At 43.9% G+C, this 26,427-nt stretch overlaps 1 long non-coding RNA gene and 1 pseudogene across 1 annotated transcript; both read right to left on the bottom strand.

Moving 5' to 3' along the window:
- Positions 1-1,029: 1,029 nt before the first annotated feature.
- LOC148803455 (uncharacterized) lies at positions 1,030-3,368 on the bottom strand. Its single transcript, XR_016081244.1, has 2 exons — positions 2,454-3,368; positions 1,030-1,535 (listed from the first exon to the last, which is right to left on the bottom strand). It is a non-coding gene; the product is annotated as an uncharacterized LOC148803455 (long non-coding RNA).
- On the bottom strand, positions 3,366-3,707 carry LOC148803454 (calcium-binding protein KRP1 pseudogene; annotated as a pseudogene).
- Between the last annotated feature and the right edge of the window lie 22,720 nt (positions 3,708-26,427).

Here is a 26,427-nt window from a genome sequence, read left to right as displayed (position 1 = left end):
TAACTGCTGCCCAATTGGTTATCCTTGTATGGCGTTAGACCCAAACATTGATCTACACATCAGACACATGGGTTCAGCCCAACCTCTGTTACAAGGCCTGGTCGAATTCACTGTAGGAGACAGTGAACCCTTGAGTCTATTACCATGGTCTCTTAATGGGCCCAACATTTACACTAAATGGTCTTTGGGTCAAGCCACCTTATAAAAACCCAAGGACTATGGACAGATGCAAGATTAGTTCATCAGGTAATACCCTCAATGGTCTTACACTTAACCTCTTAGCCCATAATGATCAAACACTGCCTGACAAGAGATGACCTCTCCCTCAGCTGTAAGGAACAATGCTGCACTCTCTACTCACATGGATCCTAGGAATTAAAACCTTTTGCAAACATTTCGAAACCATAATATATATATGTATATCTCTATATAAATATATTTTGCAAAACAAATTTCAACGGTTGAAATCAACTGCCGGCAGTTTTGGTTTCTATCAGAGAGAGTGCATCCCCGATCATTCACTTTGTCCGACAAAGGGGCTGATCCTGTCACTATGATCACCCACTCAGATGAATTCTCGGACTATCCTAACATATCTAGGTTTTGATTGGAGCTAAGGGCATACACTATCTAAAACCAATGGCATCTCCGGTGATTTCCTGTCATGTTTTATTGGACAACAGCAAAATCAATCCATACTTGATTTCAAAATAATCGCTACTTTGTATAAAAGGTGTTTGTTTCACTTCGACTTCTTTATTCCTAATTTAATTGAATGTTATTCTCTTGTTTAATTTGCTTTTGCCTTTGCTTTCAGATTTACCATAATTTTTTGGATCTGCAACATTTCCTGTAATGATGCCTTCTAAATATATAGTGTAAGCCTGAGAAGGAAAAGGAGTGGTGTTAAATTTGCTAGAGAATGTGAGAAACATTCATAAAGCGATAATGGATCGGGTTTATCGAGTAATTTCTTACAATTGATGCTCGCTCTGGCATATTTCTCCACCCAAGATTCGATCATTGAGAGAAAGGAAACAAAATCTCTTCAACGTTATCGATAGCCCGTCAAGTTGCTCGTACATACAAATCTTTCAACTCATGTGACGTTGACATGGCACAATCGAAGAGGTTGTGCAGGAAAATGTGTAAGAGATTCGGACTCATTCTTCTCTTGGATTTTTCAAGCATTCTAGCCTCTTGCTCTTTCGCTCTCCATTGTTCTTCAGCCTTGCTTGGCTAAGACCAGCTCGTCCCCAAATAACTCGGCCTACCCCACCTCCTCTCTGCCTCACTAACTTGAGTGTCGAAATGCCCTCTTTTTGGAAAACTTTCTTGAGGCCTTTGACTTCCTCTCTGCACAAATCGCCAGGTGTCCATCAGTTCATCCTGTTCACTTCTTCCAAAACAGTTCATCTGGCATCACTAGTTCGGTTCATCTACTTCAGTAGGACATTTATCTACTACACCTCTACGCAGACAACATCAAAGTCTAATCAGGACCTCTGCAACTTGACGAAGAAAATCAAACATACCTGCGTGAAGGCCCGCTGAATGGAATGAATAATAGTTTCGTGAAATTCTTTGGTGTTAAGCTGTTTTGGGTTTACGTATTAGTGTATTTAACTTATTGATAACAATGAAAATGACGATAATGCATTATTCTACAGGTCATTTGAAAAAAAGGAAAGAAAAAAAAAAGGCAATTCAATTCCAATTCTTTACTTTAAAAAAAAAAACCATTCTCCCACAATGACCCAAAGTATTTGGAAAAATAAAGGTAAAAGATTTGATATAGCCAGAGAAATCCTCTAGTTGTTTGCCCACAAATTCACACTGTAGTGCATCATGGCACTATAACAGAGCAAATTTTGCACTCTTCTAATATCAGCAATCGATCAAATTTTGCACTCTTCTAATATCAGCAATCGATCAAAATTTCAAATTTTGTACTTCAAAAATAAAAGATTTGAGGAAGCACTTTCGTTTCTTATAGGATGATTAACTTTTTATTGGCTAAGGCCATGTTTGGGAGTGCTCAGGTCAAAAATAAGTGTTCATCTAACTTTTTCAAGACGTTATTTTTTAAAATAATCACTTATTTTTTATTGGATGTTTGTTAGTCTTTTTTCTCTAATAAGCACTTAAATAAGCATTTGTGACTATTTTTTCCTTTATTTTCTTTCAAATTTTCAAAACATATCCTTTGAAAGTATTTTTATTAAATTACTTTATAAAATTCAAATAGGGATAATTTTGAAAGAAAAAACTGAATAAGTGCTTAGCTTATTGCATAAACACTTAAAAAAGTTAAAAATTTGGACATAAAAAATAAGTCCTTGTTTTTAAAATAAACACAGAATTTCAGGCTTATTTTTCAAATACCAATAAATGTTTAATGGCCCAAATAAGAACTTATTGTTAAGCACTCACAAATATGGCCTAAATCTTACCCCGTTAATGGAAGAACGACGTATGAATATGTGCCCTTCTTATGGCTGCCGCTTTATCAGCAATGCCAAAGATTCCAAGGGTTTGTAATCCGAAGCTCCATTTTTCTGCAATAACAAATTTAATTGCACTAGTACTACAAATGGAAAGAGTGAAATTCTGCTCTATTTTTTTTTTCTTTAGATTTTACTTTAATTTGCTTCAGGCTTTACCTCATCTACAATGCAAATGAACAAAATAAAGTAAAATCTAAAACAAAACTAATCTAGAATTTGCTCTGAATTCATTTGCATTCTCATACTTGTTTTACACCAGTGCCAATGAAATTATACTGCAAACAAACCAAGTAAAAGAGCAAGTGATGAACATGTCTACTACTGATCGATGATGATTCCACTACTGCAAATCGGACAGATCTTCCAACTCCACGGTTTTAATTGTGAGACCTCCACAAACAGAAAGGATGCTTCATGCTTCCAAACTGTATCCCGTTCTCTCTCCCTTACCATGAGCAACGGCAAAACGCAAAGAAACTCAAGATATATAGAAGTACGTTCATCTATTAGTATCAGCCATGAATTGAAGGACTGAAAGAGTGTATGTAAATGTAGCTTCAGCGTGGGACAAGACTGAAGAAAGGAGTAATTAAGCAAGACTTAAAAAGGTGATGAGAACTCATCCATTAGCTGTAGATATGATTGAAGGACAGACTCCATGTAGCTTGACAGGACAAAATTCAAAAGACTACAAAAGAGCTCAAGATCGGGCCCAAGACCATTGGACACTAGCTTCCACACTAATGATACCATATCCGACACTAATAAAGCCGTACCAGCCAGGCCATGTACAACGTAGCAAAGACATAGGGAAACAAAACATTACTCAAAACTGCATCTAATAATGAACAAAAGCGCCTAAAATTGATTTCCGATGGCTTGTTCCAGCAACCTTCTCGGGCCGTTCATCAAGCCTGGGCTCAACCTGCACATAAGAACACAGAATTCTGATTGATTGAGTGCCCCATCTCCATCCAAATCTCCTTCTCGTAACATACACAAGAGCTCGTCGTCTCCCAAGTCTTGAAGTCCCAAAAGAGAGGAATTTATCTTCAGGCTCTCGAATGTGATGAGACCCTTTTCCTGATCCATTAGCAAGTTGAACCCATTGCAGAGTTCAGCAATAAACTGGTCAGCGCCCAGTCTTTCTACCATTGATGGAAAGAAATCTTCAAACACAACATCGTTCTCTCCGGCCATTGTTACTACTTGTGGTAAGCAAAGGTAGATGGCTCTCAAGATCACAGTAGAGTAAGCGAGTTGAAGAATGAGAGAGAAGGGTGTTTGAAAGAGAAGAGTAGAAGAGAGAAAACCAAGTGTTTGTTGAAGGGAATTTGGCTTTGATACTTATGGTTGGCGTTACACACTCGGAGGCTTTATAATGTTGTTACAAGTTTCCAACTCCTGAAACTTTGTGGCCCTTTCATCATGAAGTTCTCCTTCCTGGAAGCTGCACGGGATTTCAAATTCTAAATTATATAATCTACTAGGTGTTTTATAGTCTCGTAAAAATAACTCCCCACAGGAAAGAATTACAAAGTAACCTACCTTTTTCGTTTCTATTCTTCTCTTGTTTTATAAAAAGGAAATTTCATTGAGAGCACCGGAATAAAACAAACCAGTCAGGCTTCTTGGACGACATGTTATAGGATTGGTTAATTATGAAGAGTACAATGATCCATCAGCACCCCACCCCCAACTCTCTCTCTCTTTTGATAAATTGATTAGTACCTTGTTTTTATCGTATTTTACAGAAAAGATATAACTAGTTATTCAGAATGCAGCAGCATGATTTCATGCTCTCAACTGTCTATTTTCACTTTTTTTTTTTTTATTTGGACCGTCCAAGAAGCTTCAGGCAAATTCTTACAAAATGGTACTGATCCATTTTGTAACAAAAAAAAGGAAAAGGATTAGACACTGGATATATATTTGAAAATGATAGGATCATGCTGAGTTTTAGTACAAGTTATCTTCTGGGAGGGACCCATGTATGCATCCATCCCTTGGCCTAAGAACTCCGACTCAACTCAATACTGACAGATTCAATAGATAAAAGGCTTAACCTTAAATTAAATAAACTTGTTTCAGTCAAAGTGTTTACGACGCTTTTGATCATTAAATAATTGGACGCACAACACAGTGTACGCTCGTTTTGCATTATTGAGGCCTTACATGAATGTTTACAATTAGAGATGGTAAGGTCGTGAGATGAACAATACAGTATCATAAATCAACGTACGAACATACCACCCTATTAGTAACTTGTGTGATTGTGGGTCACCATGGGCAAAGGATCCAATATCTAAAGAGTTGGGGTTGGGATTTTCGTAAGTTGTCAGGGTTGAATTTTGCAGTATAGAGCAGAATTTGGAAGTTGATGGCTTTTGACTTGGATACTCAAGGTTGAAGGGTCCGTCTCATTTTTCATAAATGAAGAACACTTATTACTTCTTAAATGTAATGTTAATCATATGTCCTTGGCCCAAGGCCCCACATAGTTCTAGAGAACGGCACTGATCTAGTATGACCTGTTTTTATGTAAATGTTCATCATATGAGTTTGGTTTTGGCTTCACCACCATCCAGCAGCTGGATTTGATGTTTAGAACCTTTTGCCAAAAGATAATTCCAAGTAAACGCTTACATTGTGTTTGGTTTTGGTTTGAAGAAAAAAAAAAAAGAAGGAAAAGGAAAAGTGAGAAAACTTTTACAAACCTGTAACCTTTTCTTTCCCTGTCTTTTCTTTCAAATGAATGTTCAGCATATCCTAAGAACTGCAGCTTTTCCGTAAATTTAATCATGTGAAGAGAGAGAAAGAAAATGGTCAACCGTGGTTTTGACGTCTTGTGGCACCAAGCACCATGGGCCAGAAACTTGGCTTTTTCCTGTCAGGACATTTATTTTGAATGTTTGTAGATGTACCAAACACATAGACACCATGGTTCATCCCATCAACGCCTCTGTCGTGACCTGGTCCATGTACGGTTTTTCGTCTCAGGCAGGATTTGGGGTTTGGACCTACTAAGTAGGTTCCGTTGAAATTGGGGAGAGTTCGATCTTGCCATAACTAGAAGAGGCCCATTCAGTCGAGCTTCTTCCAATTCATCACTTCCAATGGAACCTCTGTTGGAAGCACATACATCATTGAGAAAAAACGGTGAGTACCGTACCCACTTAGGGTGTTCGACGGTAGCTAGCTGCAGCAGTGGTGGCAAGTTCGTGGAAGGATACCACCCATTTGAGCCATTTATATGTGACAACAAATGTGATTATTTACCTTTTGCTGGACACTTATTGTGTAGGTAACCGACAAATGAAATTTCCAAGGGGTTTCCACTTTCACATATAATCAATCAGGTAGGTACCTTAGCTAGCTACTACACTTTCGATCATCATCTATTAACTCTCAATCTCAAACCGGTGTTCATAAAGGAAGATTTGGCCTGAACTCGTAAATCACGCCACATTGCAGAAAACAAGTAGTTCGGCACTTAAAACAGCGTACCGAGGGTACAAACACCAAAGGGAAGAGACCAGCGGTCCGAACTCCCCTCGAGGAGACAACTCCATAAGAGGAGCCCGAACTCCCTACAAGGGACCCGAACTCCCTACATGGGACCCGAACTCCCTACTTAGAGCCCGAACTCCCTACAAGGGACCCGAACTCCCTACTTAGAGCCTGAACTCCCTACAAGGGGCCCGAACTCCCTACTTAGAGCTCGAACTCCCTACGAGGAGCCCGAACCCTCCCTTTTGGCCCCGTCACACAAAGTAGAGACTCGAACTGGCCCGTCTTATGACAGTTCGGGACACCCCCCCTATTCGAACTCAAGACTTCACCTTACGCACCGCTCCAGGCACTTCGCCTCCAGAGCATCGAACTGGACGAACAACACCGTACTTGACACCGAAGGAGTCCGTATCCAGGGGCGGCGCACCTGAATGACTTGGGATCTGACGCTTGACGGCCGCACTTCAACGGCCACCTGCCACCGTCACCTGCCACCGCCATCTCCAGTTACAGAGACGGCTCCGACAAAAAGAGCAGTGACGGTTCTGCCCCACCAAAGGCAATGACGCCCGAACTGGCAGAAGCATGGAAATAATCATTCCCGACCTGACAAAAGTCTAGGAGTGAGTGCACGAGGTGGTTATAAAAGGCTCTCCACCCCCCCAAAGAGGAGGTATGCAAACTTGGCGCTATCTGGTTTTATCTTGCCTTTGAAGGATTCTAACTTAAGCTTCGAAGCCTTTACATCGGATTCTCCCTGGATTGCGCATCATCAATTGGCACCGTCTGTGGGAAAGCTTCAAAAAGCCTCCCTCCAAACTCTCATAACCCCTTTTCTTCAAAAAACCCAACACTCATGGCCTCCTCCAGCAACGCCGGACGTGGCACGGAGACAAACACCACCGGGGAACAACTTCAAGTCCCCGTGGTGTGCGTTGGACAGTTCACCATCCTCCTTTCGGTGGATGGGATCCCCAGCTTGAATGCACCACAAGGAGTGGCGCCCGTAAACCTTCCTGCCACAAGCATCCCCTTTCCTCCCCCTATTGAGACAACCTTTACTGAACTGACTGCCGTCCCCCTGGCAGCCAGCCAAAACCGGTTGGACGACCTGATGCAGTGCATGCGGGCAATGCAAGCCCAAATGCAACAGTTCCAGCAACACTAGCTTCACCAGCACCAAGTGTTGCACAACATCTTCCAGTATCACTATCAACAACAGTTCCCCCAACTGCCACTGAACCAACCACTACTTCCACCTCGCCACCCTGCTCTGAGGCCGGTCAAGGCCTCCCCGGAGGATGGACGCCCCCACCAAGGAAAGGCCTCCTGGCCCCAGAACCCCCCTAACAGCCAGGCCTTGTCCCCAGGTCGAAGAGAGAAAAAAATCATCCCCGCCTCGCAGCTCGCAGGCGGGTCGGGAACCTCGCCCGCGAGATTGGCAACTCGGCGCTCCAAGCCCGAGTTCCCGCTCATGGAAAACCGATTCGGCGCCCTGGCGGCAGACTACTAGCATTCCGGGCCCATCGAGCTCGGCAACACGGAGGCCAGTAGCGCCAGTACAAGGCCCACTCAACAACGAAGGCGCCGGCGAAGTCGCCGAACCGCCACCCGTGTCTTGTCAGAGCTCAGAGGCAAAGAAGAGATGAGCTCGAACGAGGTAGGAGCTGCCCCGATTCTCTCAGTTCCTTCCCCCCTCGCATCAGAACTCCTGGTGGTCCCCTTGCCCAGAGATTTCAAGCTCCCACCTCTGGACAAGAATGATGGGTCCTTCGACCCCAACGACCACGTTGACGCTTTCCAATCCCAAATGCACCTCGCCAGGGCCAGCGAATCGTGCATGTGCGTGGCCTTCACCACCACCTTCAGGGGGGTAGCTCGCACTTAGTACAGGAACCTGGCCCCCGGGTCGATAAAGTGCTGGGCCCAGTTCGTGTAGGTCTTTACCGCACACTTCGTCACTAGCAAACGGTGCCCCGGAACGGAGGAAAGCATCTTCGCAATAGTCCAAAGGGAAGGAGAATCCATCTGGGGCTACATCAAGCGATTCAATGAAGCATGCTTGCAGATACCGCGGTGCAGCTCGCGGCAGCCAAAAGGGGAGTAACGCACAAAGAGTTCAAATGGCACATGGTAGCTAACCAGCCCGCAACCATGGCCGAATTCCTCAAGCTCACAGACAAGTTCATGAGGACAGAGGAAGAAATCAACCAACGAGCCGAAGGCGGGAACGAGAAAAGAAAGAGGGAAGGCGAGCCCTCCAACCCAGTCGACAGAAAAAACCCAGCCCGGGAGCCAAAGCCGAACCAATCGTTCCGAGCTCCCCTAGCAGTTCGGACGGATTACACGCCGTTAAACACGAGGCGGACCGAGATCTTAATGACGATCAAGGACGCCCCATACGTGAAGTGGCCACCTCGCCTAAAAGGAAATCCGAACGAGAGAAATAAGAATTTGTATTGTAGTTTCCATAGAGACCACGGTCATAGCACCGAGCAGTGTAATAATCTCCAGGACGAGATAAAGGGACTCATCCGTCGTGAATACTTAAGAAATTTTGTACAGCACAACAATAATAACAATAAGGCAGGTCGGCAAGGGGAGCACGAGAAGGATGCCCCCGAATCTAGCAGCAGACCTACCGAACCATTGCAGCGACAATCTCCGGAAGAGAGGCCAATTCGGGGAACCATCCATGTAATTGTGAGAGGTTCGGTGGTAGCAGAATGTACCTCGGTAGCAGCCCGGACTTCAGTTCGCGAAGCAGCCCTCGAGGAACAGAACCCCCCTAAAAGACCAAAGACCGAAGAACCAATCTTCTTCATGGAAGACGACGCGCGAGGGGTCCACTACCCCCATGATGACGCGTTGGTCATTAAACTAAGGATCAGCGACTTCGAGGTCAGACGCGTACTCGTAGATTCGGGCAGCTCAATGGACATCCTTTTTAAATCAGCATATGACCAGCTACAGTTACAGAGGAGCGAGCTGAAGCCCGCGAACACTCCTCTGGTGGGTTTCAGCGGAGAGGAAGTCAGGCCCCTCAGAAAAATAACGGTACCTGTGGAAGTCGGCACATGGCCTTGTGCGGTCAGACTCAACCATGATTTCCTGGTAGTCGCAACCCCCTCCCCATACAATGCCATAATAGGGCGGCCAATCATGCATATCCTACGGGCGGTGGTCTCCACCTACTATTTGGCCATGAAGTTCCCTACGGACTTCGGTGTGGGGGTAGCGCGGGGCGACCAGCTCGAGTCCCGCAAGTGTTATGTTGCCGCCCTGAAGGGAAAAACCAAGGCGACCGACGACCTTGAACTGGAGCGGCCTGCGGAGCAAGGCGAGGAACGAGCTTCGCCCACAGAGGAAACAGTCGCAGTCCCGACTTCGGCTACGGACCCAGCTCGCAAACTTTAGATCGGTGCTTCCGTCGAGGAACCCCTACGAACCGAACTAGTGAGTTTTTTACTTCAAAATTTATATATTTTTGCCTGGTCCGCGGCCGACATGCCCGGTATTAGCCCCGGACTAATAACTCACAAACTTAATACTGACCCTGTAGTCAGACCCGTTAGATAGAAGAAACGCAACTTAGCCCCAGAGCACTAGAGGGCGGTCGACGAGGAGGTCGAGAAGCTCCTCGCAACAGACTTCATAAGGGAAGTCCATTACCCGAGCTGGGTGGCCAACCCAGTGCTAGTAAAAAAGGCGAACGGCAAGTGGCGCATGTGCGTCGACTATACCGACCTGAACCGAGCTTGCCCGAAGGATTGCTTCCCCCTCCCCAGAATTGACCGCCTAGTGGACGCGACCTCAGGACATGAGTTGCTAAGCTTCCTGGATGCCTACTCGGGCTACAACCAAATCCGGATGGACCAGTTCGATGAGGAAAAAACCAGCTTCATAACTGAGTTCGGCCTGTACTGCTACAAGGTCATGCCCTTCGGATTAAAAAATGCCGGGGCGACCTTCCAAAGACTTGTAAATAGGCTGTTTCGGCCCCTGATTGTCACGAAGATAGAATGTTATGTAGACGACATGGTCGTCAAGACACAGTTTTCACAGGAATTAATACAAGACTTAGATTTTGTCTTCCAAATCCTACGTCAGTTTAGCATGAAATTGAACCCTAACAAATGCGTCTTCGGCGTCACCTCGGGCAAATTCCTAGGGTACATTGTCAATCGATGCGGTATTGAGGCCAACCCGGACAAGATAAAAGTCATCCTAGATATGAGACCACCCCGGAAAGTAAAAGAAGTTCAGAGGCTAAACGGCCGTATAGCCGCTCTAAGCCGCTTCATGTCCAAATCAGCAGACCGCTGCCTACCTTTCTTCAAAGCAATCAAAGGCAAAGGGTTCGAGTGGACCCAAGACTGCCAGCTCACGTTTGACGAGCTAAAAAGTTACCTCGCTAGTGTGCCAACCTTAGCCCGGCCTGAGGAGGGCGAGGTTTTAGAACTGTACCTCTCGGCAAGCGACGAGGTGGTCAGTTCGATACTAATAAAAGAAACAGACCGGGTCCAGCGACCCATCTATTATGTTAGTAAAATTTTGCAGGGAGCAGAGACAAGGTACCAGCAGATAGAAAAGCTAGCATACACACTGGTGATAGCAGCTCGGAAACTCCACCCGTACTTCCAGGCTCACACCATCATCGTCCTGACTGACAAACCTCTGAGACAAGTTTTACTCAAACCCGATGTTTCCGGTCGACTAACGAAATGGGCCATCGAACTCAGCGAGTACGACCTCCAGTACAAGCCAAGAACTGCTATTAAGGCCCAAGCCTTGGCAGATTTTATCGCCGAGTGAACGTTTAGCCTCGGAGCCTCTGAGCCGGTCGAGCCCGAGATCCCCAGTTCGGGCGAGCTCGGAGCTCCCAACCCAATAGAGTCTGAACCCCGTGAAGTAGCAACCAGTGTAGCATCTCTCCTAGTTAGACCAAACGCGAACTAGGATGAGGAGCCCTGGATCCTTCACGTAGATGGCTCCTCAAACCAGCAGGGCAGTGGGGCTGGAATAGTGCTACGCGGCCTAGGCGGAACAAAGTTGGAATACGCACTACGCTTTGAGTTCGCGGCATCAAACAATGAGGCGGAGTACGAGGCACTGATAGCCGGGCTGAACCTAGCACAGAAGGTCGGAGCAAAGCATGTTGTTATCTGCAGTGATTCCCAGCTCATGGTTAACCAAGTTACAGGCAAGTACGAAGCACGCGAGCTCACTATGATTGCATACTTGGCAAAAGTAAAGGAGGCTCTGCTCAACTTCCAATCACACTTCATTAGGCAAATCCCGAGGTCAGAGAACACTGAGGCCGACGCCCTGTCTCGGCTAGCTAGCACGAGTCACAACACCATGAGAACCGTGTACATAGAGGACTTACCTCGGCCCAACATTCTCGATGGGGCAGAAGAGGTCGCTCCCATCTTTGAAGCAGAGCCGAGCTGGATCGACCCACTCGCGAGCTTCCTGCTAGATGGAACCCTCCCTGTGAACTGCAATGCAGCCAAGAGGGTGCAGCGCCAGGCAGCCAAATACGTCATAATAGACGAACAGTTGTACCGACGATCCTACACGCTTCCCTACCTGCGATGCTTGCGACCTGCCGAAGCTGTGCTCGTACTCCGCGACACTCATGAAGGCTTGTGCGGCGGACACCTGGGGGGCAGAGCCCTCGCTCAAAAGGCACTTCGACAAGGATACTACTGACCAACGATGAAGACAGAGGCCGTCGAGCTCGTCAGAAAATGCGACAAGTGTCAGAAGCATGCCAACATCCACCATCAGCCTGCTGCTGACCTCAAGTACCTCACCAGTCCATGGCCCTTTGCACAATGGGGCATCGAACTTCTGGGGCCATTCCCGCCAGCAAAAGGTGGGAGAAAATTCATAGTGGTGGCAGTAGATTACTTCACAAAGTGGATAGAAGTTGAACCTCTGGCAACAGTTACAGCCCGAAACATACAGAACTTCTTTTGGAAGAACATAGTATGTTGCTTCGGGCTACCCCGGATACCGATCTCCGATAACGGCAAACAGTTCGAGGATATCAAGTTCCAAGAATGGTGCCAAAGTATGGGAATTAGTCAGAACTTCACGTCGGTCACACACCCGCAGGCAAACGATCAAACAGAAGTAATGAACAGAGCCATCCTCCGCGGACTGAAAGCACAACTAGACTAAGCTAAAGGGTTGTGGGCGGATGAGCTACCAAGTGTTCTATGGGCTCCCCGAACCACAGAAAAAACCGCCACAGGAGAGACCCCCTTTAACCTCACCTACGGCACTGAAGCAGTAATCCTAGCGGAAATCGAAGTACCTACGCTGCGACTAGAGGCATACGACGAGCAGACAAACGGAGACTAGTTACGCACCAACCTCGACCTACTGGACGAGGTGAGAGACCTCGCGCACATCCGAACTGCGGCCTACCAGCAAAAGGTAGCTCGGTACTATAACGCCAGAGTAAAGAAGAGGAGCTTCCGCGTCGGCGACCTGGTTCTCCGTAAGATCATGGTACCCGAACCCGGCGTAGGAAAACTCGGACCAAATTGGGAAGGACCCTACAGAGTAAAGAAAGCACTCGGGGGAGCATACGAGCTTGAAACCTTAGAGGGAAAGCAAGTACCCTGAGCATGGAACATTCTCAACCTAAGGCGATACTACTTATAGACCACCTAGCAAAGTGGATAAAATCACCACCAAAACAGGCCGTGCGAGTGCGGTAGCCCGGACAGGAAACATATCGGACGTATGATTAGTTCGGCAAATATGCTCAGTTTGGGAGAGAGAACAACCAACACTTAAGCAAAAGTCATTTCATTTCAAAAGTAAGGTAGTACATAAAAAAAAAAAATTTACAAGCCCGGAGCTATTTCTTCATTATCAGAAGGCACTTCAACAATACCCAAAGGCCCCGCCTCGCCCTCGGAGTCTGGCTCAGCGTCAGCAGCATTGGCCATCTTCTGAGTTATGCGCAAAGTGGATATGACGCTAATATCAAGCTCGGGGTACGTATTCCGGATCATCCACCGGCTTAGTTTAAAACCCCTCCTGTATGAATCCACCATCAGATCATCAAAGCCCGGCGAAGCAATGTACTCGTCGACAACCTTCTTCTTGGCATCTTCGATACCTTGAGAAAAGATCTGCGTCCTCTCCCTGATGTCCTCCTGAAGATACTCGATCTGATGCTGCAGATCCAGCCTTAAGTCTGCCATGTGCTTCACCACCACTCCCATGGCCTCGGCATCCCTCTGAGACCTCGCCTGCCTGATCCGTGAAAAACGAGTAGTCTCTTCGGCAGCACGAGCAGCCTCCTTGGCAGCGCGATGAGCCTCTTTGGCAGCTCGCGCCTGCCTCGAGCTCCTCTCCACCTGAGCCGCCAAGGCGTGAATAGAAGAATTCACCTACCAAAAGGGATCGAGTGATCAAAAAAAAACCAACAAAACAAAAACCAAAGAGCTCTAAAGAAAGGAGAACACTTACCACCATGGCATGGGTAATGGCACGGCAGGCCACTTGATGCAGAGGTAGATCAGTCCACGCCGCGACCTCCTCGGGAAAAATAGCCTCCTTACTCTTTTGAAGAGCATGGGTCGGCGACAGCACACTCCTGAAATCCCCCGGGGCCCCCCAGCCTGAGGGCCCAACTCGCGTATGAGCAGACCCGGAGTAAGCGGGAGCACCGGAGTATGTAGGAGCCCCTATGTAGGTAGTCTCAGCATAAGGGCCCCCTGTCGGCTCCTGCATTGGAGGGACCATCTCAGGCTCCCTGGGCAGATCTTCTGGCTGATAGTCCGGCACCTCGGGCTCCGCATCCTGGGGCATCTCAGTGCGAGTTCGCTTGGCTACCCGCTTTCTCCTCTCCATACCTTGAAACAAGTGCCCACCCTGGGTCCCTCGAGAATCCATCGCACCTGCGAAAAGAAGTTTGCCATCAGTAAAAAGCAAGAAAGACAGCAAGATAAGAATCTCTTAGTAAAGAACCTACCCGAATTCAGGCCGGCCGCAATGAGCTTGGCCTCCGTCAGATACTGTTGACACTTCAGGCCAAGCTGCGCCCATTGCCGGAGGCCCTTAGCCGTCTCTTTGTCAAGCGTGACCCCGGAGTCAGGAGCGGCCATCCCCCACCCGGTCTGAAACTGCCACCCCAGCACACTTCGCACCCCGAAATAGTCCCGCTTCCATGCTGGGACCTTGTTGGGGAGCTCATGTAAAAGCTTAAAGCCCGGGTGAGGAGACAGGTAATAAGCCCGCCTACGCCCGGGGAGGGGACCCGCTTGCTTCTTAAGCATCAAGATTGAAGAAAAAATCTCAAAGTACAACGAAAAGCTCTCTTCGCAAAATAAGGAGATTGTCCCCACCAAGTTTCGAATGGAATTCGGGTGAAGCTTGTCGACCGTCACACCGAAGTGGTTCAAGACTTTGACAAAGAGGGGATGGAAAGGCAATCGCAGCCCCGCGGCGAGCTGCTCCCGGAATATCACGATCTCATCAGGACCGTGTTCCCAAGGAAAGCTACCCGAAGGTATGAAATAAGCGTACTCCCCGGGCAAGTTATAGTAAGTAATGAGGGATTGGAGCCCCTCGGGCGTCATGGTCGAAGGACCGAACTTGTCTAACATCTGACCCCGACGAGAGGTGGACGCCAAACTACCCGAAGCGCCACGGCCTACGAGCTCGAACTCTTCCTCGAGCTCTACCTCTGGCTCGCTAGGGCTATCGGGGGATGCAACTCGGTTCATAGAACCTGCATCAGACCCGCTGAAATGACTATCTGAGCCATCCGAGCTAGACATCGGGAGTGAGATGAGATCCAGGAAAGTACTCACCCGGACAAAGGCTGTAGACCACAGGAGCTCGGACGAGCGGAAGACCTTAAGCGCGAACTGAAAAAACCTGGACGCGAACTGGATGCGAGCTGGAATTTAGACGCAAGCTCGAGAGAAATACAGAAGTGACAACAACTGGGTCCCCTCGCTATTTATACTCATAGTGACCGAAAGGCAACGGCTTAGATCAAAGCCAATCCGACGGCCTACAGCCGCACTGACCGCACGTCCCCCGAGACCAAGACGTGATTGGCGCACGTCTTTCTGAAACTGGCAGAGTGCCGGTGCACATCTTTTCGAAACTGACGGAACGCCAGCGCACGTCTCCTCAGTAAAAACGGCAGCGGCACGTCTTTTTCAAAATTTGAAAAGACGCCCGCTATCGCGCCCCCCAAGTGGTGCGCTTTTTGAAATTTTGAAATAAAGCGCGCACCGCCCCATCTATCAGTGTTTTGGCAGGCCGGCGCACTTCCCGCCTAAAGGATGCTCGAAGAAGCCCAAGGAACCCTGACAACGCACCTCGCGCCGGTAGAACCAAGATTCAAAGTGCAGGGCAAATCTACCTGACACCTTGCGAACTCCCCGCGCCAGGGCAAGACCCTTAGCACGAGGAGTGGGGGGCAATTGACGAAGGAAGATTTGGCCCGACCTCGCAAATCACGCCACGTGGTAGAAAACAAGTAGCTCGGCACTTAAAACAGCGTACCGAGGGTACAAACACCAAAGGGAAGAGACCAGCGGTCCGAACTCCCCTCGAGAAGACCGAACTCCCCTCGAGAAGACAACTCCATAAGAGGAGCCCGAACTCCCTACAAGGGACCCGAACTCCCTACTTAGAGCCCGAACTCCCTACAAGGGACCCGAACTCCCTACTTAGAGCCCGAACTCCCTACAAGGGGCCCGAACTCCCTACTTAGAGCTCGAACTCCCTACGAGGAGCCCGAACCCTCCCTTTTGGTCCCGTCACACAAAGCAGAGACCCGAACTGGCCCGTCTTATGACAGTTCGGGACACCCCCCCTATCCGAACTCAAGACTTCGCCTCACGCACCGCTCTAGACACTTCGCCTCCAGAGCATCGAACTGGACGAACCACACCGTACCTGACACCAAAGGAGTCCGTATCCAGGGGTGACACACCTGACTGACTTGGGATCTGACGCTTGATGGCCGCACTTCAGCGGCCACCTGCCACCGCCATCTCTAGTTACAGAGACGGCTCCGACAAAAAGAGCAGTGACGGTTCTGCCCCAGCAGAGGCAATGACGCCCGAACTGGCAGAAGCACGGAAATAATCATTCCAAACCTGACATAAGTCTAGGAGTGAGTGTGCGAGGTGGTTATAAAAGGCTCTCCACCCCCCCCAAAGAGGAGGTATGCAAACTTGACGCTATCTGGTTTTATCTTGCCTTTGAAGGATTCTAACTTAAGCTTCGGAGCCTTTACACCGGGTTCTCCCCGGAGCTTCCTCATCTCCTCCGTTTCAGGTTCCCTGCTACTCAATTCAGAGGCAAGGTCGTTGACAGCTAAGACCGGCCGGATTGCACATCATCAGGTATACATGGTTCCCTTCCAACTTTGTGTTTAGATGCAATGGTGGTGGACTTGGAATTGCTATCTATTTGGAAATTAAGCTTATCCCATTTAATTTAATTTTGAAAATTAAATTTATTTTGTTTTGATATTAAATTATTAATGGTTTTGATTCATATGGTAAATTGGAGGTACAGCATTAATAAGTATATCTAAAGCAGGGTTCTAGATGATATGTACTTGATCCAATTGGGCTCAGATTGATCTCTTCCCTGATATCGATTTAATCGTCACTTAAGCTATCTATATCCAATTCATTTGCACATCCAAGTTATACCCTAAATGAAATGTATATGTAGCAACATACAAACCTGTCTCAAAATTTCATGGATTCAATGGACCATTTTATTTTAGAAATTAAAAAATCTTGGGCATAATGGACCACCGTTTTGTTTTCTAGGAAGTGGAAAACTGGAAATGAGAGAACTACCCCATATGGAGTATGGATAAATTGATCAATCAGAACAACTGAAAATACCTGGTGAGACGTCAGCTCTGCATCCAACAAAAGACGACGATAAAAAAAAAAAAAAACCCGTCAAAAAAAGAAACAAGAAACAAAACACAAACAGACATCAATCAATCACGTTGTATCTAACTATCCATATAGTAAGTGGTTGCGCAGCTAGCAGCAGTGATAACAAAAATTTGGTTTCTTTGAGGAAAAAGCGTCGAAGGCACGCTTGTAGATGGGTCTCTTTAAAGTAATATCTTTCTATAAGCTGTCGGTAGTTTGTTTCACATGAATGGCCATCTAGGTCCACTAAAATTTGGCCCCTTAAGCAGAGGCCCAGCCCGACCCAGGACAAGCCCGAGATAGGGAGGCTGAGCCCAACCCAACCTAAGCTCCACTATAACTCTAGGTTTGGATTGGTCGAGATCAGATCTAATCAGGCTGGTCCAGTTTTAGCATTTTGATGTGAAGAGAAACCATAAACCAATAACAACAATCTAACTTATTCAAGTATATTTAAATGGTGAGTATAAAGCCTGTATAAATGTATGTATACGACAAGAATGAACTTCGTTTTGTGCCCACCAGTTTCCCTTGAGCAAATGCTCCATCCATCGTCTATATGGAATATTATTATGTGGGATTCTATTTGCCTTTGGCCTTTCACCAGGTTTTGGGGTGATGGGATTTGCAGAATGGTCGACCCCGTCCCCACATTTGCTTAGATTGGGCATTGGGGAACATTTTCTCTCAGGGTAAAGTGTTAAAGCCTCCCCCTGAAGTTTGGTAGTTGCAATCACCTCCTTTAAATTTTTGATACAGTTGCAAGTAGATCCTCTATGTTAAATCCATATCCAAAATGTCCATACACTTTTGATCAAAATGCTATTTTTTCATAGTTTTTCTTCATATCAATCACTGTCCCAAGCCTCTCTAATCTCTTTTTCTAAATTGATTTATTTTCCAAATTTGCTTTTCATATCAAAGATAAAACTACACCTTTGGTTCAATTTGGAAAGAGTACAACTGCAAATATGTACAGTACAAATACATAAAAAATAATACAAAATATAAAGTTTTGCACTCTACATATTTGCATTTATACTCCTTCCAAACTGATCTACTTGCTATATGAGAAAGTTTAGAAAAGATGATTGCAATTATCAAACTTTAAGAAAAATTTCAGCAACTGTTAAAAACCTCAGGGCGGTTTCAGCGATTTACCCCTTTTCTCTTATAGTAATAGTGCAAAATGAGAACCAGTTTTTTTGGCACGAGAAATAATTTACACTTAGCAAATAACCGGCTGTGATGACTGATGATGGGGATATGGACAAATTATGCATGACATAGTCTTTCAAGTTTGCTGAATCTTAAGTTTTCTTTAAATGTTTCCTCACGATTCAAGTTTCTTAAACAAAACCTACTACATGAGTGAATAATTAAAATCAATCTACTACTGATGTAAATCATTGCTGGCTTAGGCCTTACCTTGAGAGTGATTATGGTGTTGTTTGGCATTGATGATTATTTCTTGAAGATCACTGCCATGTTTAAGCCACATCAGCAATAGAGGAATCAGCACTGAAATTTCTGTTAGGTTGGCCAATTTTATTGATTTTTAAGAAATCTGCCAAAAATCGATACTTGACTAAGGGCCTATATATGTTATGTGGGACAGGTTAGAAGGATTGAAACTACTGGTTATAAGTAGTTATCTAAAACTGTAAGGGTATGTATGAGTAGTTAACCCTGTATTTAATTTAGGGTATATTATAGTTTATCAACCTGTACTTAATTTGGGAGTATGATATTAAGCCTCACGAACTTTCATTTGCAAAAAGAACCTCCCTGAACTTTTGAATAACATTTTACTCCCTCACTGATAATTTGATTGATGGAAGAAATTAATTTACTAAAATGCTCTTTCAAGTTTTAAGATTGGTATGAGCAATAACAAAAGTGGGCAGGGCAAAGTACATATTCTCCTTCTCACCCTCTTTGTGTGAGAAAGAAAAAGAAAGAAACACACATAAAGGGTTTTTGCAAATAGACCATTTGCACTATTATAGCTTTACATCAATACAAATATTGCATTACAACCAAATGCAACCTAGGACTTCCAACACATAATCAAGTGCATAATACCTTCAAATTCCATTATTACTTAAACACTCAAAATTTTATCTTAAAAAAAAAGAAAGGCTAAAATTAAAATCTCCATGATCCCATCTTCGATTGGCTTTTAACAATGATGTTTGTTTAGGTGATGGTTGAGCTGGCCAAGGATGCCACAAGGCAATCTCTGTGGCCGCCCTCCGTCTCAGGCCACATCGACGCCACGTGTAATGGAAGAGCATAACTAAGAAGGAATGTCCTGCACGGACAAGTAAGTAGACTCCGTTGGGGAAGAGGAAACCTCCAGAAGACTTCGGAAGACGCCTTCATCTTGACAACCCCAGAAGCCCTATCCACATGGGACACGGATACCCAACTATAAGTAGGTATTCCCCACTCGAGGTAAGGGACCTTTTAGAACTACACTCTTTGAATACCTCTTTGCACTATCTCTTCGGGCCTCTGACCTTTCTCTTGGTTATAGATCTTGGTGCATAGCTTTGTCCTTTCACCTCAAACTCGCCCAATTGGTAGGACTATCTGACTGTGTCCTCAGTATGGAACACCTTGGATCGGATAGTGGAATGACAATCATGGGTTGCAAGAGTTGAATGTGTGAAGATAGGTGGCTCAAAGGGGTGACAATTAGCCAAAGGTGGCATCTCTTTTGGTGAACCTTAATCAACTACTTTGCCCCTAGTCTCAAAAGTGTTGGAAAGACATGGAAAGGTCATATTCCATTTTTTTTTTCATTTTTTTGTTTTTTTTGCTTTTTTGTTTTTTCATTTTTCTAGGTACTTTGAGCTTAGGAAGTCTATTCATACCTAAATTGATGACACACTTAGCACTTTGTGGATATGGCTCTATTGAGAGATGTCATGTTGAGGAGTTATACTAAGAGTTGATAGACTAATTTGTCACGTTGAGGATCTCATGGTGTTGATTTGTCAAGCTAATCAGATGTCTTGGCATGATGTGGATCAAGGTGCTCTGTCATGTTAGAAAGTGATTTGATGATTTGCCTTGACGTAGACTGTGATTTTGTAATGATGCAAACTAAGGTGCCTTACTGTGTTGGGAAGTAATCTAATGAATTTCCATGATGTTACATTGATGGTTAATGATACGCTAAGTGTTGATCAAATGATGATTGTGCTGAAGATAATTAATGATGATGCACTTTTGTCTTTGCTATGATTCCAACACTTGGACAACTTTCTAGGTAGAGAGCCATGAACTTCAACATTTCTTAGATCCATTTGATCTTGAGTAGGTAGTTTATTTTCTCATGTTAATAGGTTGAATCCTTCTCAATGTACTTTAGTGCTAATAAATTCCTTTACTCGAACCTTGCTTCTAGAGATAATAAAATGCCAACTTCTTTTTTGAAAATAGATGTATGAATGAAAACTCTTTTTTGTTTTTATTTTTGAAGTTTTTGATTTTTTTTTTGGATTTTGAAAATTTCTAATATTTTTGTATTATGAAACTTTTTTGATTTTTTTAGTTTTTAAGAAAATATTTGATTTTTTTTTATTTTTTTAAAAACAAGCTAATGCTAAGAAAATTTATCCCCTTTTAAAAAAATGGTAACCGCCTGTATCAAATATTAAGATAAAGAATCCCATTGGGGGATACTTGAGGAAATTCAGGCACTTTAAATCAAGAAATGAGTCTCTAAGGTTGAAGATATCTATATTTGGAGGAATAGTTGACTCATTATATCCAATGGGGGATCTAGGTTGACTTAAATGCATAAGGGATAAGGAAAAGCAGTGAAGAAATGCAAAAACAATATGAAAATGAAAGTTATTAACTAGACCACATAAAGGGATGAAAGTAAAGATGAGAAATAACTATTAGAAAAAATGGATCATGCATGACTTTGTATTTTGCTTGATTAAAAGTGTTGGAGGTTTTGTATAGTGTGAAGTTAATTGGATTGATTCATGATCTTCTTTTTGGTTGAAAATATCTTCATCCTGTAAAAAGTGTGAAGTCAATAATGGGTTCTTGCTCGGACCGCTTCATGCATGAACAAAGAGAATTTTGTTGATGTAGCTGGAAGTTGTGTGGCCCTAGATTTGGACCAATAACTGAGATGGGTTGAGGATTAACCCATAGTGGGTCAAGCAATTTTGAAAAATTGTGAGGCCCTTTGATTGGGCCAAGGACAAGTGTGGTTTTAAGTCCAGACCATGGTGGATCTAGTGAATTAAGTTGTTGCAAAAAATTGTGAGGCCCTAGACTAGAGCCGAAGTCAAATGTAGGCTTAAGACTAGCACATGGTGGATCAGGTAAAACAAGTAATCACAAGAAACTATGAAGCCCCTGGATTGAGCTGATGCCAAATATGGGCTTAAGACTAGCGCATGGTGCATTAATGTTCAGATTACCCAAAGTTCAGGAAGTAAGCAACCTTGCTCAAGTAGTTGTAAAGATTTTTGAGGCCTTAGACTTAGACCCAAATCGATGACAAACTTAGGGGTCATCCATGGTCAGGAGGCTTGAGAGGCATACCTTGTTGGTGAACCAATAGTTTTATCTTGATTTCTAAGTTAAAGAAAAGATCTGAATCAGTCCAACCTAGGAGAAGCTTGATTTGCTTAATTTCTTATAGAAGATCTGGGGTTATTTCTTCTACATCTGAGTCATAGATGGGCTCAAGATTGGGTTGATCCAAGTCTTAGCTAACCCATTTGGCATTTTGATGGGTTCCATGTTGCATTTCTGGACTCAAGTTGAAAGTTATCCCTAAGTTGGGCCAATTATGGTTAACCTACTCTTGATGTTTCCTGCTTTCTGGTTCACTACCAATGGTGGGGTCTTGGTCAACCCAATTTCGGCCTCTCTTGCCTCGTCTTTTGCCCTGCCAATCTTTTATTTCTATGATATGGCTAGGCTCCGAATTGTTCTGTTGAGGCTCTATGTCATGCCACTCTTCTAATTTAGTGATGGGGTCTTGGTAAACCTAGTTTGAGTCCTGCTTCATTTTTCCTATACCATGCCAATCTTCTGATTCAGTGATGGGGTTTTGATCAACCTGATTTAAGTCTTTCTTTGGTTGCCTTGTACCACACCATATGTCTATGTTTTATTTCATACCATGTCAATCTTCTATGTCAAATCCAAAGGTGGATTATTGAGATTCCAAGGTAGAACTTTGCCCCTAGTTTAGACCTATACTAGGATTTTCTTGCTCATGGTTTGTAGGAATCACTTGATTTAAGGCAATAGAACCTTGTTCTAAGTCTAGTTGGTCAGTTTGCACATTATGCTCTTCTTTTTTGAATCAGTTTGTTAATGTCTATTTGCTTTATGTTCTTGATGAATTGAGTTGGATCGAATGGCTAATCTTCTTCAGTTTTCTGATGCATTACAGTGATAATGTGCATTTCTATTTTGAGGGGGTTCCTCTCCTAACCTTTGAATTGGTTTAATGAGTTGAGTTGGATCAAGAGCCTTGTCCTCCATAGGTGTTGATATAACTTTCATTGACTGGATGGGCCTGATGTACTTGATGGGATCAAATGGTTGGCTCTTTTGTTGCATAGTGGTGACCTGATGACTTGGTAAAACTTGTTGCTTTTTTGCTGGGCCTTGAGGATTGATTTGATGTTGGTCTTCTAGAGCTTGGACTAACTTATTCTCATAGATTGATTGTTGAGGTTGATTGATTGGAGTTTATGCATTACAAATCACCACTTGAGTTTGAAGATCATTCCCTAATTGGTTTACTTTAATTTCTAAAGGCTCGATCTTTGTAATATGCTTCTTTTCAGATGAGATGCCAGCTTCTAATAATATTTTAAGGGTGAATGTATTGCTACCTGTTAGAGAATCTTCCACTTGGCAACCTGTAAAAACTAAGGCTTGAAAAGTAGGATGATAAGTGAGTTAACCTGCTAGCATATTCTTTATTCAAGTTTTTTAAGACCATTGAAATTTGGTTCTCCTCACAAGGCCTTTTAAGGACTTGGGCTCTCCACCTAGCTATGAAGCATGTGAATAATTCTTCTGGTCCTTGCTTGACCAATTCTAGTTTACGCCTTGACAATAGGATGCCTGTGTTATATGAGTGGTGATTTACAAATGCGTCAACTAGACTTGGCTAAGTCTTCACTAGGCTAGGGTCAGTGTTCATTAACCAAGTTGTGATAGGTCTAGTTAGGCTCCTTAAGAATGATTAGGCTAGAAGCTCATCAATTAAGCTCATGGGCCTTATTATTTGCTGATACATTCTAATGTGGGCCCTTAGGCACCCTATCCCATCGCATTTATCCATATCAGGCCACTTAAAGCCTAGAGGTAGCCTATTAGGCCCTTTGCTCTATGTGGTCTAGCTGGTGGTCGTGTTGCCCCTTGCGAGGAATTTTGGGTTGGTGGCTGTCTTTGAGTAGAGGAACAAGGTGTTTGAGTCTTGATTGGTTGGGCTATTGTTCCCCCTTGCATAGGGACCTAGGCTTGATTGAATTGGGCTTGGCTTGACTAGACTAGCATTGGTGAGGGATGGGTTGGGCAAGAATACCCTTGGATGGGTTGCATTGGAATTGTGGCCAATGATGGTTGGGCATGTGTATTTTGCCCCTGGTTGGGCTGAACTAGCATAGATGTGGTCCATAATGGTTGGGGTTGAGTGTATTGGACCCAGTTTTGTTGAACTGACAAAGATAGATCCCATAATGTTTGGGCTCGAGTGTATTGCCCCTGGTTAGGCTATAATGACAAGGTTGGAGCTCATGATGGTTGGACTTGAGTGATTTGTCCCTTGTTGGGCTGGGCTTGGTTTTTGGATAGGAGTTGGCTTGCTTGGCTTTAGAATTGCTCAGTGAATTGTTCTATTTGGATTAGGAATTGATCCATTTTAATGTCTCCGGGATTGTTCAAATTGGCTCAATTTTTGGCTTAATTGCTATATTGCTCTAAACAATTAGGTGATGTCCATACTTAGGTTGGGTTGACCTTGGGTTGTAGCCATGGGTTTTAGTTGTATAGGCTTTTATTTAAAAGAAAAGGAAGAATTGTACCTGAGTGGGCCCACAATTGCTTCAACCCGCTTTCTTGAGTAGAGACAAAAAACAAAAATACAAATGCAAACAAAAGGACAAATACAAGACAAGAATATAAATGCAGAAGACAAATGTGAAAAGGTAGCAATGCATTTAAATGCCTAGTTGGGACTGCTAAGGGGAATTTCTAGGGCTCTACATGTAAGGCTTGACTTTGTTTCTATAGGCTCCTAAAGGGTGTAAGGGAACCTCAGCCAGGTCGAGATGCCCATATACCGTAAGACAAGTCTTGGGTGCGTTGCTAAGGCCTTACCTCATTTATCTAGAGCCACCAATCTTATTCGAGTGGTGGTTGGATATACCAGAGGTAAGAGAGAAAGCTCCTCCTCTTTCTAGGACAGTTATCTCTAAGCAATCATACCAAGGACCAGCTATAGTCTAATCAGAAAGGCAAAATGCAATGCAACATGAGTGGTGTGTGTGCAACATGTGTGTAGGCCCAAAATTAATTAAATATCATTGAATCTCAGTTTTTTGAGTTTGGTCCTCTTAGAAAATCCCTAGTGGAGTCGCCATTTGTGGCTACCCGACCCAGAGGGGGGACGGAAAAATATGGATACAGAGTTTGGAGTAGAGTCGCCACCTAAATTTTTGGGAAATGGGAATTTAGGAAATCCCAGGATTTTTCAAGAAAATAATTTGTTTTCTTGGTGCCTCGTTCCCCAAAGGGGATGGGATTCTTAGGGTTCGGGGACCAAGGGATGATATAGGAAGGTGTTAGGCACCCCAAATGCGCTCGCTTAAACTGGCCTCTACTTCACCAATTTTCAAGGAATTTTTAACCATATTTGGGCTTAGAAAAAAATCTCATACACACATCAAAGATTCATCTACACGCAACATGCTAATACTAGAAAAAAGAAAGTAATAAAAAACAATTACTTAACTAAATAAATGATTGAAACAAGTACTAAATTGCTTGAAAAAATGACTACTAAGATAACAAAAGAATGATTAAGAGCACAAGATAATGATTTGATAACTATTGAAATAGCTACACTAACATTGAAATCATGAGGAAAAGGGTAAATATGTAAATAATCCAAAGCATGTGCCTAAGTATGCAAACTACAAGCATTAATGTTATTTATGGATGAAAGAATTTGGAATTGACTGACTTGTGAGACTATCCTATATATTGCCAAACGCTTAATGTATGGGATGAACGGTGATGGCATCTAATGGGATGAACGGAAAATGTGTATATAAAAGATATGTGCAAAAGTATGCAAATCTATAAAAGCAAATGTGTTGTTTATGCTAAGGAAGGGGTAACATTAAATGACTTTAAGGCTCAGTTTGAAAGGAATACAAGTACAAATATGTACAGTACAAACACATACAAAACAATACAAAATGTAAGGTTTTACATTCTACATATATATTTGTATTTGTACTCCTTCCAAACTAAGCCTAAAAAGCAAAGTTGAACATTCTAATTACATAAGAAAAGTATCTAATTGATCTAAGAGATTGGTGCGATGGAGGGAGTGTGACTCATGCAATAGTAGTGGGGATTTAGTCTAAATAAAAGGGCACGCTACATGGGGTATATCAAAAGGTTTTAACATGTTGATTTCCATGAAGTATGTCCTTATTTAATAACATTAAACATGCAAGAATGATGAAATGGAGCTAAAATGTTCAATGATCTATTTCTGATTATCAAACTACAATTTAATAACATTAAACATGCAAGAATGATGAAATGAAGCTAAAATGGTCCATGATCTAATTCTGGTTATCAAACTACACATGTATTAATCAAATCAATGAACATTGATGATGATGTGGATCAAAAGGATGGAATGCCTAATGCCTTTGTACTAAAAGAAACTAAATGGTGAAACTAATCTCAAGAAACCAGCAGGTTGGAAATTGATTAACTTAATTATGCATGAGAATGTTAACAAGTGTACCTTATGGAAGACTTTAACTAGCTGTGAATGCCTTGTTCTACACCAATGCATTCCCTTATGGCAACGTAAACATTTCCAATGACCTCTACTTGGAGACTTCCGTAGTATGTGCTCTTGATTATCCATTGGCTGTTCTTGGGTTTAAATTGTAGCCCAAGCATTGGGAAACATGTTGGATGACTTTAATTTTCTGCAACGTTGCCCGGACTCAAGGATGTTTCAAAGTTCACACCATGGATGTAAGCACAACCTAGGGGTTTCATGGACTGTATTACTGTTATGGGGGACTCTTGGGACATAAGAGATGGTGGGAAGAGAGTCTAGAACGTGGGTTAGGGAAGCTTGGGGCTGCTTGGGATGTGTGTAGGCTTGACCTAGGGGGTTCTTTGGATGTGATGGAGGTTTTCTCATGAGT

This window comes from Nelumbo nucifera, chromosome 1, assembly GCF_055504915.1.
Source record: "Nelumbo nucifera cultivar China Antique chromosome 1, China Antique-T2T, whole genome shotgun sequence".
In the NCBI taxonomy this organism is placed as follows: Eukaryota; Viridiplantae; Streptophyta; class Magnoliopsida; order Proteales; family Nelumbonaceae; genus Nelumbo; species Nelumbo nucifera.
This window is presented reverse-complemented; position numbering and strand designations above follow the sequence as displayed.